This window comes from Somniosus microcephalus, chromosome 30 (genome assembly GCF_052327205.1).
Source record: "Somniosus microcephalus isolate GS21.2 chromosome 30, FLI_Smic_1.0, whole genome shotgun sequence".
Taxonomy (NCBI): domain Eukaryota; kingdom Metazoa; phylum Chordata; class Chondrichthyes; order Squaliformes; family Somniosidae; genus Somniosus; species Somniosus microcephalus.
The window spans coordinates 36,319,798-36,335,611 of record NC_141016.1 but is presented as its reverse complement, the minus strand read 5'-3'; the positions used below and the strand labels follow the sequence as shown (position 1 = coordinate 36,335,611).

Below are 15,814 nucleotides of genomic sequence, written 5' to 3'. Positions count from 1 at the left end.
CCGTTAAAGACACTCCCCACAATCACAGAATTGAATTAATTACAGCCAGTATAATGGGGTATTTATTTCCACAGTAAATACACAGCATGTTCTCTCTGCTAGTTTCAGTAACGGTTGAACACACCGCCCATTGTCACACAGTAGAATCCACCCGGGACTGGACACTCCCCCAGCACTGGGGCACAAACAATGCAACATATAATAAAACATTGCTCTTACCGGCTTGACGTAGATGTAACATTTTGAACCACACAGTCACTGCCCATCGGTGGCGGAATTTCCGGGGTTGTGAACGTGTCACAGTGAACATGGTCATTGTTACCAGGAGTGGAAGGAACCGGTAAACCGGGATCAGTGCGGGTCTGAGAGCTGTACACTGTGGGAGAGACAGATTATGGGTTAATGATGGCGGTAAAACCCGCATCAGTGTGGGTCACATATATCTGTCAATTTGGTGAAGGGGCTGGACTTTGTTGGTCTGTGAGTGGAAGAGAATTGTTTTCTACCCACACCCCCGTGCTGTGTTTTACCGCTGGGTGACAGCAGACGAGGTGCATCTAATATCCGAGAATCGGGCGGTTCAGTTTGAGCACTGGAATGATTCCTGGTGCGAATATTAACAAGGAAGATAATCCACACTGAACAGCATCAGGATCTCTTTTCTAGAACATCTCTTTTCTAGAACACTTCATTTCCTGTAATCACAACATGGACTTAAATCAACCATCGCTCCGTGTCACCGCCGATTGAAAGGGAATTTAAAACAGCGCCAGTCCATTCCTACACAGAGGGCTGGTGACTGCGGGGATGTCAGAGATGTAACTCACCGAGAGTGGAGAGATCACCGCCGGCACTTCTGAGTGTGAGGAGATCATCAGGACCACCGTCCAGCAGAAAGTGACCGCCCTGAGTGTCAGTGACTCCAGTCTCACCATCGTCATAATCGCCCAGAACCGGACCTGGGAGGAAATAGAGATTTCCACTGAAACCAAATGCCAGCACTGAGTACTCAGAATGATATTATTATAAATCAATCTACCCGGGCCTTGCAGGGCGGGAGAGTGGACCAATGTGGTCTTCGGGTGAAGTGGGGTTATCTGGGGCAATGATTGGACCGTGTCGTGTCGAGTCGGTTTAGTCTCCGTTTTAAAGTCACACATTTCCCACTGAATCACCCACCCAACCTACACATACATTTCACATTTCACGGCCCATAGAGCCGTGTGAGGAAACACAATGAACTGAATGTTTCCTTCCATTATATCATTGGGGGAAGTCGATAAGATGTTATTTCAAATCAAAAGTATTTCCACAATATTTTGTAACTAAAATCACTGTCCAGTACTACGGATCCTTGGCAGTCTCATTTTTCGGTGAGTAAGTTCTGATGTCTTTAGTTGTTGGTTTACGTGGTAGAGAGCTTGAAGTCGAAAATAAGATTATAGGAAGTAAAAATGTACCCACCCTGAAGACTGGAGGAGTTCCTTTCAGGTATTTCTGAACCCGGATCATTGTCACCCAAAATGTCACTGGCGTAATATCCGATCTGATTGAGGGAGTCAATGGAACCCGAAACTGTCAAACACAAAAAATGGATGGTTATTGGAGAGATTGATTAGCACATAGGAGCAGACAACAAAATACCTTCATCGTCCCTGTTACAATATCCTGGAATTTGGTAACTGACACCATTGTGGGCGATCATTCACTACAAGGACTGTAGTGGTTCAGAGGAAGGCCCACCACTACCTTATCAGGGCAACTAGAGATGGAACATAAATGTCGGCCCTCCCAGCAGTCAGACACAATAAGGTACAGTCCATTAGTACAGGTAAGACCTCCGGTATCAGAGCAGAGAAAATAGTGTATAACACAGTCGGTTAGTACAGAGAGAGTGAGCGGGGTTTCCTGATCATGATCCACCTTGAATACGACAGCGACACACCCAGCCCAGTCGACCCTGCAAAGTCCTCCTCATTAACATCTGCGGACTTGTCCCAAAATTGGGCGAGCTGTCCCTCAGACTAGCAAGCAACAGCCTGACATAGTGATACTCACAGAATCATACCTTTAAGCCAATGTCCCAGACTCCACCATCACCATCCCTGAGTATGTCCTGTCCCACCGGCAGGATAGACCCACCAGAGGTGGCGGTACAGTGCTATACATTCTGGAGGGAGTGGTAATGGGAGTGCTGAACATTGACTCCAGAACCATGAAGTCTTATGGCTTCAGGTCGAGCCGGGCAAGGAAACCAGCTGATGATTACCACCTACCACCCTCCCTCAGCTGCAGAATCAGTACTCCTCCATGTTGAACACCACTTGGAAGAAGCACTGAAGGCAGCAAGGTTACAGAACTTACAGAATCAACGGTTCAGATCAAAGCTCTGCAGTCCTGCCACATCCAGTAGTGAATGGTGGCGGATAATGAAATATCTAATGGGAGGAAGAGGCTTCATCAATATCCCCATCCCCAATGATGGCGGAGCTTAGCACGTGAGTGAAAAATACAAGGCTGCAATGTTTGCAACCATCTTCAGCCGGAAGTGCTGAGTGGGTGATCCATATCGGCCTCCTCCTCAGGTCTCCAATATCACAGAAGCCAGTCTTCAGCCAATTGAATTCACTCCACGTGATATCAAGAAATGGCTGAATGCACTGGATACAGCAAAGACTATGGGCTCTGACAACTTGCCGGCTGAAGACCTGTGCTCCAGAACCAGCCGCACCTCTAGCCAAGCTGTCCCAGTTCAGTTACAACACTGGCATTTACCCAACAATGTAGAATCTGCCCAGGTATGAACCGTTCACAAAAAGCAGGACAAATCCAATCCGGCCAATTACCGCCCCATCAGTCTATTCTCAATCACCAGCAAAGTAATGGAAGGTGTCACCATTGACCAGTCACATAAATACTATGGCTGGAAGAGCAGATCAGGGGCTGGTACTTCTGTGGCGATTGTCTCATTTCCTGACTCCTGAAAGCCTTTCCACCATCTACAAGGCACAAGTCAGGAGTTTGATGGAATTCTCTCCGCTTGCCAGGATAAGTGCAGCTCCTGCAACACTCTAAGATACACACCATCGAGGATAATGCAACCGCTTGGTTGGCACCCCATCCAAAATCTTAAATATTCCCTCCCTCCAACACGAGCGTACCATGGCTGCAGTGTGTACCATCTACAAGATGCACTGCAACAACTTGCCAACGCTTCTTCAGCAGCACCTCCCAAACCTGCAACCTCTACCACCTAGAAGGACAAGGGCAGCAGGCAGCTGGGACCACCATCAACTGCAAGTTCCCCTCTAAGTTGCACACCATTCGGACATGGAAATATATCAACATTCCTTCATCGTCGTTGGGTCAAACTCCTGGAACTCCCTCCGTAACTGCACTGTGGGAGTACCTTCACCACAGGGACTCCAGCGGTTCAAGAAGGCATCTCACCTCCACCTTCTCAAGAGCAATTAGGGATGGGCAATAAATGCTGGCCTTGCCAGCCAATCCAGGAATGAAAAAAAAATTCCATTAGACCATTGGGGGAAATTAACATGATTTTGTTTCAAATCCAAATTATTTCTACAATATTTTGTAACTAAAACCACTGTCCGGTACTACGGGTCCCTGGCAGTGTCATTCATCGGCAAGTAAGCTCTGTTATCTTTAGTTGTTGGTTTTAGGTAGTAGAAAGTGTGAAGTCCAAAAAAGCGATTGTAGGAAGTAAAAATGTACCCACCATGAATACTGGAGGAGTTCCTTTCAGGATTTTCTGATCCCGGGTCAGTGTCACCCAAAATGTTACTGGTGTAATATTCAATCTGATTGAGCGAGTCAATGGAAGCAAAAACTGTCAAACACAGAAAATGGATGGTTAATGGAGAGGTTGTTCAGGACATCGGAGCAGACAACATAATGGCCCGGATTTTCCAGGGCCTATGATCGCATACACACAACATACATGGTCATAAGTTTCCCACAAGTTCCGTGTTTCCACATGTGATGCACATGCACAAAAACACAGAACTTGCAACCTGTCAAGATTCTGTTTGACAGATCATGCTCATCCGCAGGAAATGGACATTCGCTGGCGCCGGGTTCGGTTATTTGCCCAACTACTGCCCAGCGAATGCCCACACAACCCTTACACCTGGTACAAGCAGGAGTAATGCCTTCTTGTACCAGTGTAAGCATTTAAATACATAGAAAAATATATTTATTTAAATGATTTAAACATATAAACAGCTTTAAATTCAGTTTACGTTATTTTATGCGCCTTGAAAAAAGTTTACATTTATTATTCAAAAATTAAATTTTCGTTTTAAATGTTTAATTCAATTTTATTTTAATGAATTTTGACCATGTGATGATTTACTTTTATTGCAGTTTTGTTAAAATGTATTATTTAGGGGATTCCTATTATACTTATGTGGATTGCGTATGTAAATATTTATCCTCAATCAACATAACAAGGACAGATTTTTCGGTCATTATCACATTGCTGTTTGTGGGAGCTTGCTGTGCGCAACTTGGCTGCCACATTTCTCACATTACAACAGTAACTGCACTCCAAAAGTACTTCATTCCGGTTGTCGTGAAAGGCGCTATATAAATGCAAGTCTTCACAGAAATCACAGAAACCCCACAGTGCAGATAGAGGCCATTTCGGCCCATCGAGCCTGCACTGACACATATCCCACCCGATCCCCGTAACCCCTACACCAACACATATCCCACCCTATCCCTGTAACCCCACGTATTTAATCCCCCTAACACTAAGGGTCAATTTATCATAGCCAATCAACCTAACCTGCACATCTTTGGACTGTGGGAGGAAACCGGAGCACCCGGAGAAAACCCACGCAAACACGGGGAGAATGTGCAAACCCCACACAGACAGTCGCCCGAGGCCGGATTCGAACCCGGGTCTCTGGCGCTTGAGGCAACAGTACTAACCACTATGCCACCATGAGCATAATGAGAATCCCGTTTGATTTGTTGGGTTGGCCCATGTGATCCCAGGGATGCTTGCGCACCGCATGTGCTCCTGAGATACGTGGGCCTTGACAAAGGCATATGCCTGGAGGCCCAGGAGCACAAGTGTCCGAAGTTCCAGAGGAACCAGGTAGGTGTGGAGTTTACTTGTGGTTCAGAGGCATTCGCCCGCGGGAAGCCTCCGACCGCAATTTCCGGCCCAGTAGCTTCATCGTCCCTGTGACAATGTGCTGGAATTAGGTAAATGACACCATTGTTGGAGATTATTAACCACAAGGACTGCAGTGGTTTAGGAGGAGGGCCCATCACCACCTTATCAGGACAACTAAGGATGGACCATAAATGACGGCCTCTCAGCGGTAAGACACAATAATATACAGTACAGCCTATTATTACAGGCAATACCTCGGATATCAGAGCAGAGAAAATAGTGTATAGCATAGTTGTTTAGTACAGAGCGAGTGAGCGGTGTTTCCTGATCATGATCCCTCCAGCCTTCCACCGTCTCTTTCATTTTCAGAGACTCTAAAACCGCCGGCGGTGACGGCACAAACTGACCCCCCACCCCCGCCCCACACATGGGTCAGAAAATAGTGCAAGGAGGACAATATCCGATTCCTTCATCCATCTGTTTTTAAAGGAATGATTTATGTTAACGGTTAAATCCCTCCCTAAAAATAGCCCATACAAAGGTTTCATCGATTCGATAAGCGTTATTGTTATAATATCCTGAAGCACAATGTGTAAATTAATGTTAAATATCAGAATACAATCTATTAGAATAAGTCGGATAGAAACAATCAATCACAGGTTAGGATTTCCTGCGAGGAACGTGTTCCAGATACAGGAACCCAGTCACCGATAGAAATGGAATCTGGGACAATGCGACTGTCGACTCATAAAAGCAGCGAGTTTTTATTGGATTGTTTAAAGGGAATAAAATGAAATGTTCGTAACAGAGACTCCAAGGTCAGCTAACACAGGAAATGATGGCCTTGATTTTCCGCGGCCTATGACGGTGTACACACCATCCATCGTAAGTTTCCTGCAAGTTCAGGGTTCCGCGTGTGATGCCCGACAACCCAGAACTTGCAATCTGTCCAGATTCTGTTTAACCGATCGTTCGAATCCGCAGCAAATTGACATTCACTGGTGCAGAATTGGATTATTTGCCCAAGTACTGCCCAGCGAATGGCCACGAAACCCTTAGAGCGGGAAAAAGCAGCGGTAAGACCTTCTTTTACCAGCATAAGGGTTTAAATAATTCTTGAAATACATTTTTTAGAGTGATGTATATATTTTAATTTATTTCAGGTAATGTTTTGCACCTTTAAAAATGTTTATATTTATTCTACAAGAAAAATTGTTTTAAATGTTTAATTAAATTGTGTTTTAACTAATTTGGAACCTGTGATTATTTATTTTTATTTAAGTGGTGTGAAACTGCGCTTTCAATTTGCGGTCGGGGGCTTCCCGCGGGTGAATGCCTCCGAACCGCAAGAATAGTGCGAACCGACCTGATGGTCTCGGAGGTTCGGGCACTTGCGGTCCTGGGCCTCTACGCGCACACCCAGGGCGCACGTGGCTCACAAGCACCTCTCGGATCACGTGGGCCAGCCCAACCAATCATAAAGGGGAATCGCCACTATGCTAATGTGTTCACGGACGGAATCCCCATAATCACGAATAGGAATCCACTAAAAAAGACAATTGCACACCAGTTAAATAAAAACAAATCATTTCACATTCAAAATTAATTAAAATACCATGTAATTAAACATTTAAAGCCAAAGCTTAATTTTTTGAACTATAAATGTAAACTTTTTAAGGGGCTAAAAATAACCTAAACTAATTTTAAAGTTTTATTATGTTTAAATAATTTTAAAAACTATTTTAATATTTATTTAATGTCTTACTCTTAAAAAGAAGTCCTTACCCCTGCTTTTACCAGGTGTAAGAGTTTCACGGGCATTCGCTGGGCAGTATTTGGTTAAATAGCCCAGCTCTCCGCCAGCTTTGTGTCCATTTCCCGGGATGCGGTGGATCTGTCGAGCTGAAACTTGAAAGATCACAAGTTCCGAATTTTTGCGCATGGTGGAAGCCCGGAAGTTGTGGGGCACGAATGGCTGCGTACACACCACGTACTCGGTCATCCGGCCCGGAAAATCTGGGCCATTATGATTAAGGCGATTCTTTACTTAAATGGAATCCCCATAAGCAAATTAGGAATCCCCCTTTGTGATTGGTTGGACTGGCCCACTGCTTGTTAACCGGTTGCGCCCCTGGGATACGGGGCCTTTGCCCAGGCGGACACCTACAGGCCCAGGAGTGGAACAGACCAAGGATCTGGAGGCAGCAGGGAGCTGCGTCCTATTCTTGCGGTTCAGATGCGTTCGTCTACAGCAAGCATCCGACCGCAACGTCGAGGCCAATGGGCCGTATTTAGCGATCGGAGGCTTCCCGCGTGCGGAGACCTTTGATCTGGAAAAAATCTACGCACTTACCTGAGGGCTCCTGAGGTGCGTATAATTCCGCTCCTGGGCGTTTCCAACTCCAAGTACACAGGGCCCAGGTATCCCAGAGACACAAGAGTCCCTGGGATCAAGTGGGCAATGGGGAGCCAATCAAAGAAGGGAATCTCCCTTCATGCACTTGACAGACGGACCTGTCAAATATATGAATGGAGATCACCCCAAAAACACTGTAAAACTTTAAATAAATTTTAAAAAACTTCACCTATTTTAAATTAGTTCAAATTACAATAAATTAAATATTTTAAACAAAAATTTAATTTTTTGAAAAAATAATTAAAGCTTTTTACGGAGCTTAAAATAAACTTACCTTTTTTAAACGAATTTTTAAATGATAAATGGGTGAAAATATTTTTTGTTACTTTTTTCAACTCTTATCCTGGTAAAAGCAGGCCTTACACAGCGCGTACACACAATTGGGATCGGAATATTCGGCCCAATATTTAACGGGAAGACAATAAGTGAAGGAATGAAGATGGTTTCAATCGATCTGTGACTTCATGTCATGTTTGAGTGAATATAAAATAAAAGAATACAATCAGCCGATGGGTTTATTATTCCTGGGCTCAGATATCTGAGGGAGTCCGTGTGGAGCCGGGTGGGAAATGGAAACAGCGTCTCTGCTCGCTATTTAGAAACAACCCAAAAACCCGTTCTTTGAACAATACTGACCAGTGGGAATCTTCCCCAAACCATTGCTGCTCTCACTATACACACGGACACAGAGACACTCTCACTGTGGCAGGACTCCTTCACATGGGGACAGTGAGCGGACTGCTGATCGTGTCCAGTCAGTACATTGACCATTAAAAGGGGTATTTAAGCGGAGGCGATATTTGTCCAGTGAAGATTCGATATCAAACGGAAAATACAGACCTGAACCCTGGGTCTGAGCGGAATCCTCGCCGGGGGGAATATTCTCAATGTCTTCATAAATTGCTTGGTACAAACCAGCAGGTGACTCCCTGCCGCGAGTGACAGCACCTGTTGGAGGGAGGGCGGGGAGATTAACATGTTCATTCACTTCACGCGCGTTTCACAGGAATTCATCAGCGAATAAATCCAAATTACAGATATAGTGATAGTCAGTGGCCAGAATCAGTTAACATGGATGTGTAGGAGGTTAGTTGTGTGTGTGATTCCGTGTGTGTGTCTGTGTCTCTGTGCAGACACATGTTCACCTCCAGCAGATTGCGGCCAGTTGTATTGACCTCGGAAAGAGGGAATGAGGGGGTATCAGGAGAAATGAGCTCCAGAGCCTGAAGAGAAGCTGGGTGAAGTTGACTGATCTCTGCGGACAGCATCAGTTTGGAAGCGCGAGTGAGGAGCTGATGGTTCTTTGGCATGTCCCGTCAGTGTGAGAGGAGCCTTGCTGTGTACACGGAGCAGGAATGTGTTGGGTGGGTGAGATAGGAGTGGAATAGTTGTGTTGGGAGGTAGAATCATCAGCGGAGAATGCAGAAAGGCCTTTAAAACTGTCATCTCTCAAAATGGTGGGCAGAACGCGGTCAGAGAGTTCGAGATTGGGCAACCGGACCCAGAAACTGAAAGGGTGGAATGGATACCCAATGGATAAAGGAAGAATAACAGAAAATAAGTGAAAGCACAGCCCAAACAGTTCAATTAAACTTTCTGTTCCACTGTTGCAGCAAGTAACTTCTTCTGGAATCTCATGTACCGGCTGATGAACTGGGACAGTGAATGTGGACACTTTAAATAACTCTCCATTTTAAGTGTCCCATTTTACTAATTCGGGCAGCACATTGAATGGAACAATTCGCCAAAAGCGGATTCAGATTTATTTCTAACACGATCACGTGACACTCAAAAACAACAACTACTTGTATTTATGAAGTGCCCTTAAGGTAGTAAAACGTTCCAAGGCGCTTCACATGAGTATTTTAAGACAACAAATTTGACACTGAGACACATAAAAAAATTTTAGGACAGGTGACCAAAAGCTTGGTCAAAGAGGTAGGTTTTAACGAACGTCTTAAAGGATGAAAGAGAGATGGAGAGGTTTAGGCTGGGATTTCCAGAGTTGAGGGCCTCGGCATCAGACTGCACGGCCAGCAATGGTTGAGCGATTGTAGTCAGGGATTCTCAAAAGTGTAGAATTAGAGGAGCTCAGATATCTGGGTGGTGGGGGGGAGTTGTGGGGCAGGAGGAGATTACAGAGTCAGGGACCGGTGAGGCCATGGAGGGATTTGAAAACAAGGATAAGAATTTTTAAATCCAGGCATCGTTTAACCGGGAGCCAATGTACGTCATATGGAAAAGTGCAATGAACTGCAGACTCGCCAGGATATGAAGCGATGTGAGATCAAGTGTTAGTTCAGCGGTAAGATTTGAGCCTCACCTCTTCGTGTTGACTTTCTCTGTATTACCGCCATCAGTGCGATCAACTCACAGATTAGAAGGACTCCGAGGGTTATGCAGATGGCAACAGGGATGGAGATGCTTTTACCTCCCTGTCCTTAATCACAAGATTACAGAAAGATTTAACACAGACACAGTCCGCCTTGTATTTTTTAAAAATGTTCCAGTCAATTTAAAACTGCTCACGTTAACTTCAGAAATTAACAAACCAAGAAAATGTCAATAACACCAATACCACTAATATGAACGCTAACATTAATAAAAATAATAGTACTAATAATGATAAGTACATGCAGGTGTGAACGGAGAAGCAGTAGGAGGCAAATCGAGTTCTGTGGAACATATTGCACAAACATTTCAGCAACTTCAAACATTAAGATTTTGCATTGTAAATATAAAGTTTGTTCTTATTTTCCTAAATCCATGAGTCATATTCACAGAACGAGGAAACCCCCTGCGACCCTTACCGGAACAAATCACACTGGCATCTTCCTTGTGATCACAGTCATGTTGACCTGGTGGTGAGGAACGACAGTCGGACAGAAAGGATTCACTTCCGGTGCACTTCACCTCATCCAGCCAGATAAGACCGGCACCCTGGGCAATTGCGGCCCCTCCTGCGGCCAATAGAGCGGGGCCGCAACCCAGCTGTCTGCAGACAACATTGGCATCGGCCATATCCCAGGAGTCATCACACACCATGCCCCAGCTGTTATTGGACAATATCTCCACTCTCCCGGAGCAGTTGGTGTTGCCTCCAGCCAGGCGCAACGGTTGTCCCGAGTCTATCAAAGAGAATCATTTATTGTTATTTATTTAATACAAGCCTGGAATACAAGTCAGATAGTTGGTATAATGAAGAGGTTGAAGCACCTGGTGAATGTTCATGTTTAGACCCAGATTCTCGATCGCAGACCCTTGAACTGTGGGATCTCTCCGGCACTTTGGCTTCTGTTAAGAGGAGAAATATGCTGACTGTATTGGACATCAATGTTTGAAATAATACCCGCACATTGAGAGGTTCCTTGTGTTACCTGAACAAGCAACACCTGCATCCTCCCCGTGATGACAGTTGTGTTCACCCCACGGGTCTGTCTGACACTGCCAAAGGAAGGATTCGTCCGAATCACACTCCATCTCATCGAGCCAAATGGGTCCGGATCCCGCTCCGAATAACCGAGTGTGATACTCAATAGATATGAGGGGGCCGCACTGTAACTGTTTACAGATCACTTCTGCATCATGTCGATCCAGTTTCTCCGAGCACACTGTTCCCCAGGTCCCATTGTAGAACACTTCCACTCTTCCTTCACAGCGATGCTTTCCTTTCACCAGTCTCAGCTCCTTGTGCTCTGTCAATGAAGCAAGAAATATCCAGGTGGTTCAATTTATAACTCGCTGTGTGTTCATACTGCACAAAACATGTTGCACCGGGTGTGTTCACTAGTGTCGATAATTATTCAGAAATGTAATAGAAATACAGCTAGAAATCGAACATTGAACAAACAATAAAAATAGAACATGCTGGAAATACTCAGCAGGTCAGGCCGCATCTGTGGAGATAGAAACAGACTTCACGATTCAAGACGGTGACCCTTCGTCAGAACTGGAAAACGTTGGAGATGGATAAGGTTTTTAAGGAAGTACAGGAGGGGGAAATTGGGGACGGCAGGAACAAAAGGGAAGGCTTGTGATAGGATGGAAGGCAGGACAGATTAAGAGACAAAATGGATGATAGTGCAAGGCAAAAGGAGATTGTAATGGGACAAAAGAAACAAAATATTTGTCTGGAGCAGGTGTTAATGGGAATAGCAGCATCATCAGCAATAGCTACTGCACGAAAGCATTTGGGCAGAGGTTATGATCTGATATTGTTGAACACAATGTTGAGTCCAGAAGGCTGTAAAGTTCCTTATTGAAAGATGAGGTGCTTTTCTTCGAGCTTACGTTGAGCTTCATTGACCAGTGTAGGAGTTTGAGGACAGAGAGGTCAGAGTGGGATTGGGGCATAGAATAAATATCACAGGTAAGTGGAAGCTTGGTGTCAGCTTGCAGACTGAACGGAGGGGTTCCACAAAGCGGTCACCAATCTGCGTTTGGCCTCCCCTATGTGAGGAGACTGCATCTTGAGCAGCGAATACAGTATACTAAATTGAAAGAAGTACAAGTAAATTACTGTTTCACCTGGAAGGTGTATTTGGAGCCCTGGACGGTGGGAAGGGAGGAGTGAAAAGGGCAGCTGTTGCTTCTCCTGCACTTCGATGTGAAGGAGCTGTGGGAAGGGGAGGGGGTGTTGGGGTGATTGAGGATTGGACCAGTGTGTCATGGAATGAACGGTCCATTCAGAATGCTGAAAGGGGAGGGGAAGATGTGTTCGTTGGTGGAATCATGCTGGAAATGGCCGAAATTGTGGAGGTTGCTCTGTGAATGTGGAGGCTGGTGGGTTCGAAGGTAAAGGCAAGGGGAAGCTATCGTGGTTCTGCAAGGGTGGAATGGGATGAGCGCAGAGATACGGGCAGTGGAAAGGACACTTTGAGGGCACTTTCAACCATGGTGGAGGGGAGTCCTCGGTTGAGGAAAAATGAAGACATTTCAGAAAAACTAGGATGGAAGGTGGCATCAGCAGAACAGATGTGACGGAGATGGTGAAGCTGGGAGAATGGAATAGAATACTTACAGGAAGCAGCCTGGGAGGAAGTGAAGTTAAGTTAGCTGTGGGAGTTAGTGGGCTTATAGTGGATATTGGTCAATAGTTTTTCCCCAGAAATGAAGAGAGAGTTCTTGAGGAAGGGAAGGGAAGAGTCGCAGATGGACCATGTGAAGGCCCGGGAAGGATGGAAATTGTAAGTAAAGTTGATGAAATTTTCCAGTTCAGCACCAAAGGGGGAAATGGCATCAATACAGTCATCAATGTACCAGAAACAGACGTGAGGGAGAAGGCCTGAGTAGGAAAGAAACAAAGAATGTTTCACATATCCCACGAAAAATCAAGTACAACTAGGACACATATGGCTTCCCACAGCAGAATCGTCTATTTGGAGCAAGTGAGTGGAGTCAAACGAGTTATTTTTCAATGTGAGAACAATTTCAGTCAGGCAGGGGAGAATGGTGGAGGATGAGGATTGGTTGACCCACTATTCAGGAAAGAAGTGGAGAATCTTCAGGCCGGCCTGGTGGGGGATGGGGTGTAGACGGATTGGACGTCCATGGTGAAAAGGAAATGGTTAGTGCCAGGAAACTGGAAACGGTTCAAGTAGTGGAGGGCGTCAGAAGATTCATGGATACAGGTGTGAAGAGCCTGGATTAGTTGAGAAAAAAGAGTCGAGATAGGAAGGAATCATTTCCGTGGGGCAAGAACAAGCTGAAACGTTGGGTGTACCAGAGCAGTCCTGTTGGTGGATCTTGAGATGGAGGTAGAATCGGGCTGTGTGAGTTTGGGGGATTATGACGTTGGAGACCATTGAGGGAAGAGCAGGCCATTGACCATCTTGAAAATGATGGGCTGATGTTCGGTGGTGGGGTCATGTTGCAGTGGGAGGTAGGAGGTGGTTTCAGAGAGTTAGCGTTCAGCCTCTGCAAGTTAGAGATCTGTTCACCAATCAACAACAGCGCCACTCTTGTCAGCAGGTTTAATGACAATATTAGGAATTGATCCGAGAAAACGGATCGCCGCAAATTCAGTGGGAGGTAGATTAGAGTGAGTGAGTGGAGTAGAGAAATTGAAATGGCTGAGGTCACGCCGGCAATTCCCAATGAAAATATCTAGAGCGTGTAAGAGTCTAGATGGAGGGATCCAGGTGGAACGAGAGTACTGAAGATGGAAGAAAGGATACTCTACGTGGGGGAAGATTCTGGCATGAGAAGTGCGTATGGAGGTGAAGGTGAAGGAAAAAGAGCTCAGCATTGTGCCGAGCTCGAAGTTCATTGAGATGGGGCGTAAGTGGATGCTGATCATACGGGGTCAGTGATGGGTAGGTCAGACGGGATAGTGAAAACACAGCAAGGGATGAGATTGGAAGTTCAACGTTACCTCGAGGAACAGCTCCGCGTCTATCGATTAGACACTTTTCAGCCTTCCGGACTCAATACTGATTTGAAAAATTTCAGATAATAAATATGCCTGAATTTTATCAGACAGCGGCCATTGCTGATGATTCTGCTATTCCAATTTACACCTTCTCTAGACCCATCTTTTGTTTCTTTATTGTCCCACTATCGTGACCTTTTGCCTTGCACCATCATCCCTTTTGTCATTTAATTTTTCTTGACTTCCCGTTTGTTCTTTCCTCCCCTCCCCGCTTTCCTGACTCTGTAATTGCTTAAAAAACTGTTACATATTTTTCCAGTTCTGACGAAAGGTCATCGACATGAAACGTTTGAATTTTCACAGATGCTGCCTGACCTGCATAATATTTCCACGTTAATTGGTTTTTATTTCAGATTTCCTACATCCACAGTATTTTGCTTTTGTATATAATAAAGAATAGTCAGCACATAGAAAATAGGAGCAAGAGTAGGCCCCTCGAGCCTGCTCTGCTATTCAATGAGATCAGGGCTGATCATTCAAACTCAGTATCCTGTCCCTGCCTTCTCCCCATAGCCCTTGATCCCTTTAACCTTAAGAAATATATCTATCTCCTTCTTGTATATATTTAATGAATTGGCCTCAACTGCCTTCTTTGGTAGAGAATTCTACAGGTTCACCACTGATGAAATTCCTCCTCATCTCTGTCCTAAATGGCTTTTCCCTTATCTTTAGATTGTGACCCCTGGTTCTGGACTCTCCCGCCATCCGGAACATCCTTCCTGCATCTAGTCTGCCTAGTCCTGTTAGAATTTTATAAGTTTCAATGAGATCCCCTCTCAGTCTGCTAAACACCAGCGAGTATAAGCTCAATCGACGCAATCTCTCCTCATACGTCATTCCTGCCATCCCAGGTATCAGTCTGGTGAATCTTCGCTGCACTCCCTCCATGGCAAGGACATCCTTCCTCAGATAAGGCGACCAAAACTGCACACAATATTCAAGGTGGGGTCTCACCATGTTCCTGTACAACTACAGCAAGACATCATTGCTCCTGTACTCAAGCTCTCTCGCTACGAAGGCCAACATACCATTTGCCTCCTTAACCTCCTGCTGTACCTGCATGCTTACCTTCAGCGACCGGTGCACAAGGACACCCAGGCCTCGTTGCACTTCTCCTTCTCCCAATCGATTGCCCTTCAGATAATAATCTGCCTTCCTGTTTTTGCCACCAAAGTGGATAACCTCGCATTTATCCACATTATACTGCATCTGCCCAATCACCAAACCTGTCCAAATCATACTGGAGTTTCTCGGCATCCTCCTCACAGCACACACGCCCAGCTAGCTGTGTGTCGTCTGCAAACTTGATTTCAAAGAGAAGTTCATGCTTTACCAACCTACTTGAATTATTTGAAGAAGTTGCAGAAAATGTACACAAGGTTAATGTGGTAGATGTAATATACATGGATTTTAAAATGGCCTTCCATAAGTTAACACTTCTTAGAATCATGACTGACGTCAGACGATGTGGAGTCAGAGGACAAGTAGCAGAATAGATAGCCAGCTGGCTACAAAACAGAAAATAAAGAGTTGCGGTTAAAGGTAGTTATTCAGACTGGTGGAAGCTCAGAATTGGTGTTCCACAGGGATCGGTGCAGGGTCTGCTGCTGTTCATCATTTACATAAACGATTTGGACTTGGGATTTGGAAGTACAATTTAAAAATTTATGGAGGACACCAAGTTGGGGGGCTGTAGTTAATTCCGTTCAACATATTACAAAAAGGATATACACGCACGGGAGAAAGTGCAAAAAATGATTTACAAGAATAAAGCCAGAACTCAGAGGTTAGAACTATCAAATAAGGCTGAACAGGTTGTGGC

At 45.1% G+C, this 15,814-nt stretch overlaps 1 pseudogene; it reads right to left on the bottom strand.

The window, feature by feature from the left end:
• Positions 1-215: 215 nt before the first annotated feature.
• Positions 216-15,814, bottom strand: part of LOC147098139 (scavenger receptor cysteine-rich domain-containing protein DMBT1-like) — a 108,233-nt pseudogene continuing 92,634 nt past the window's right edge.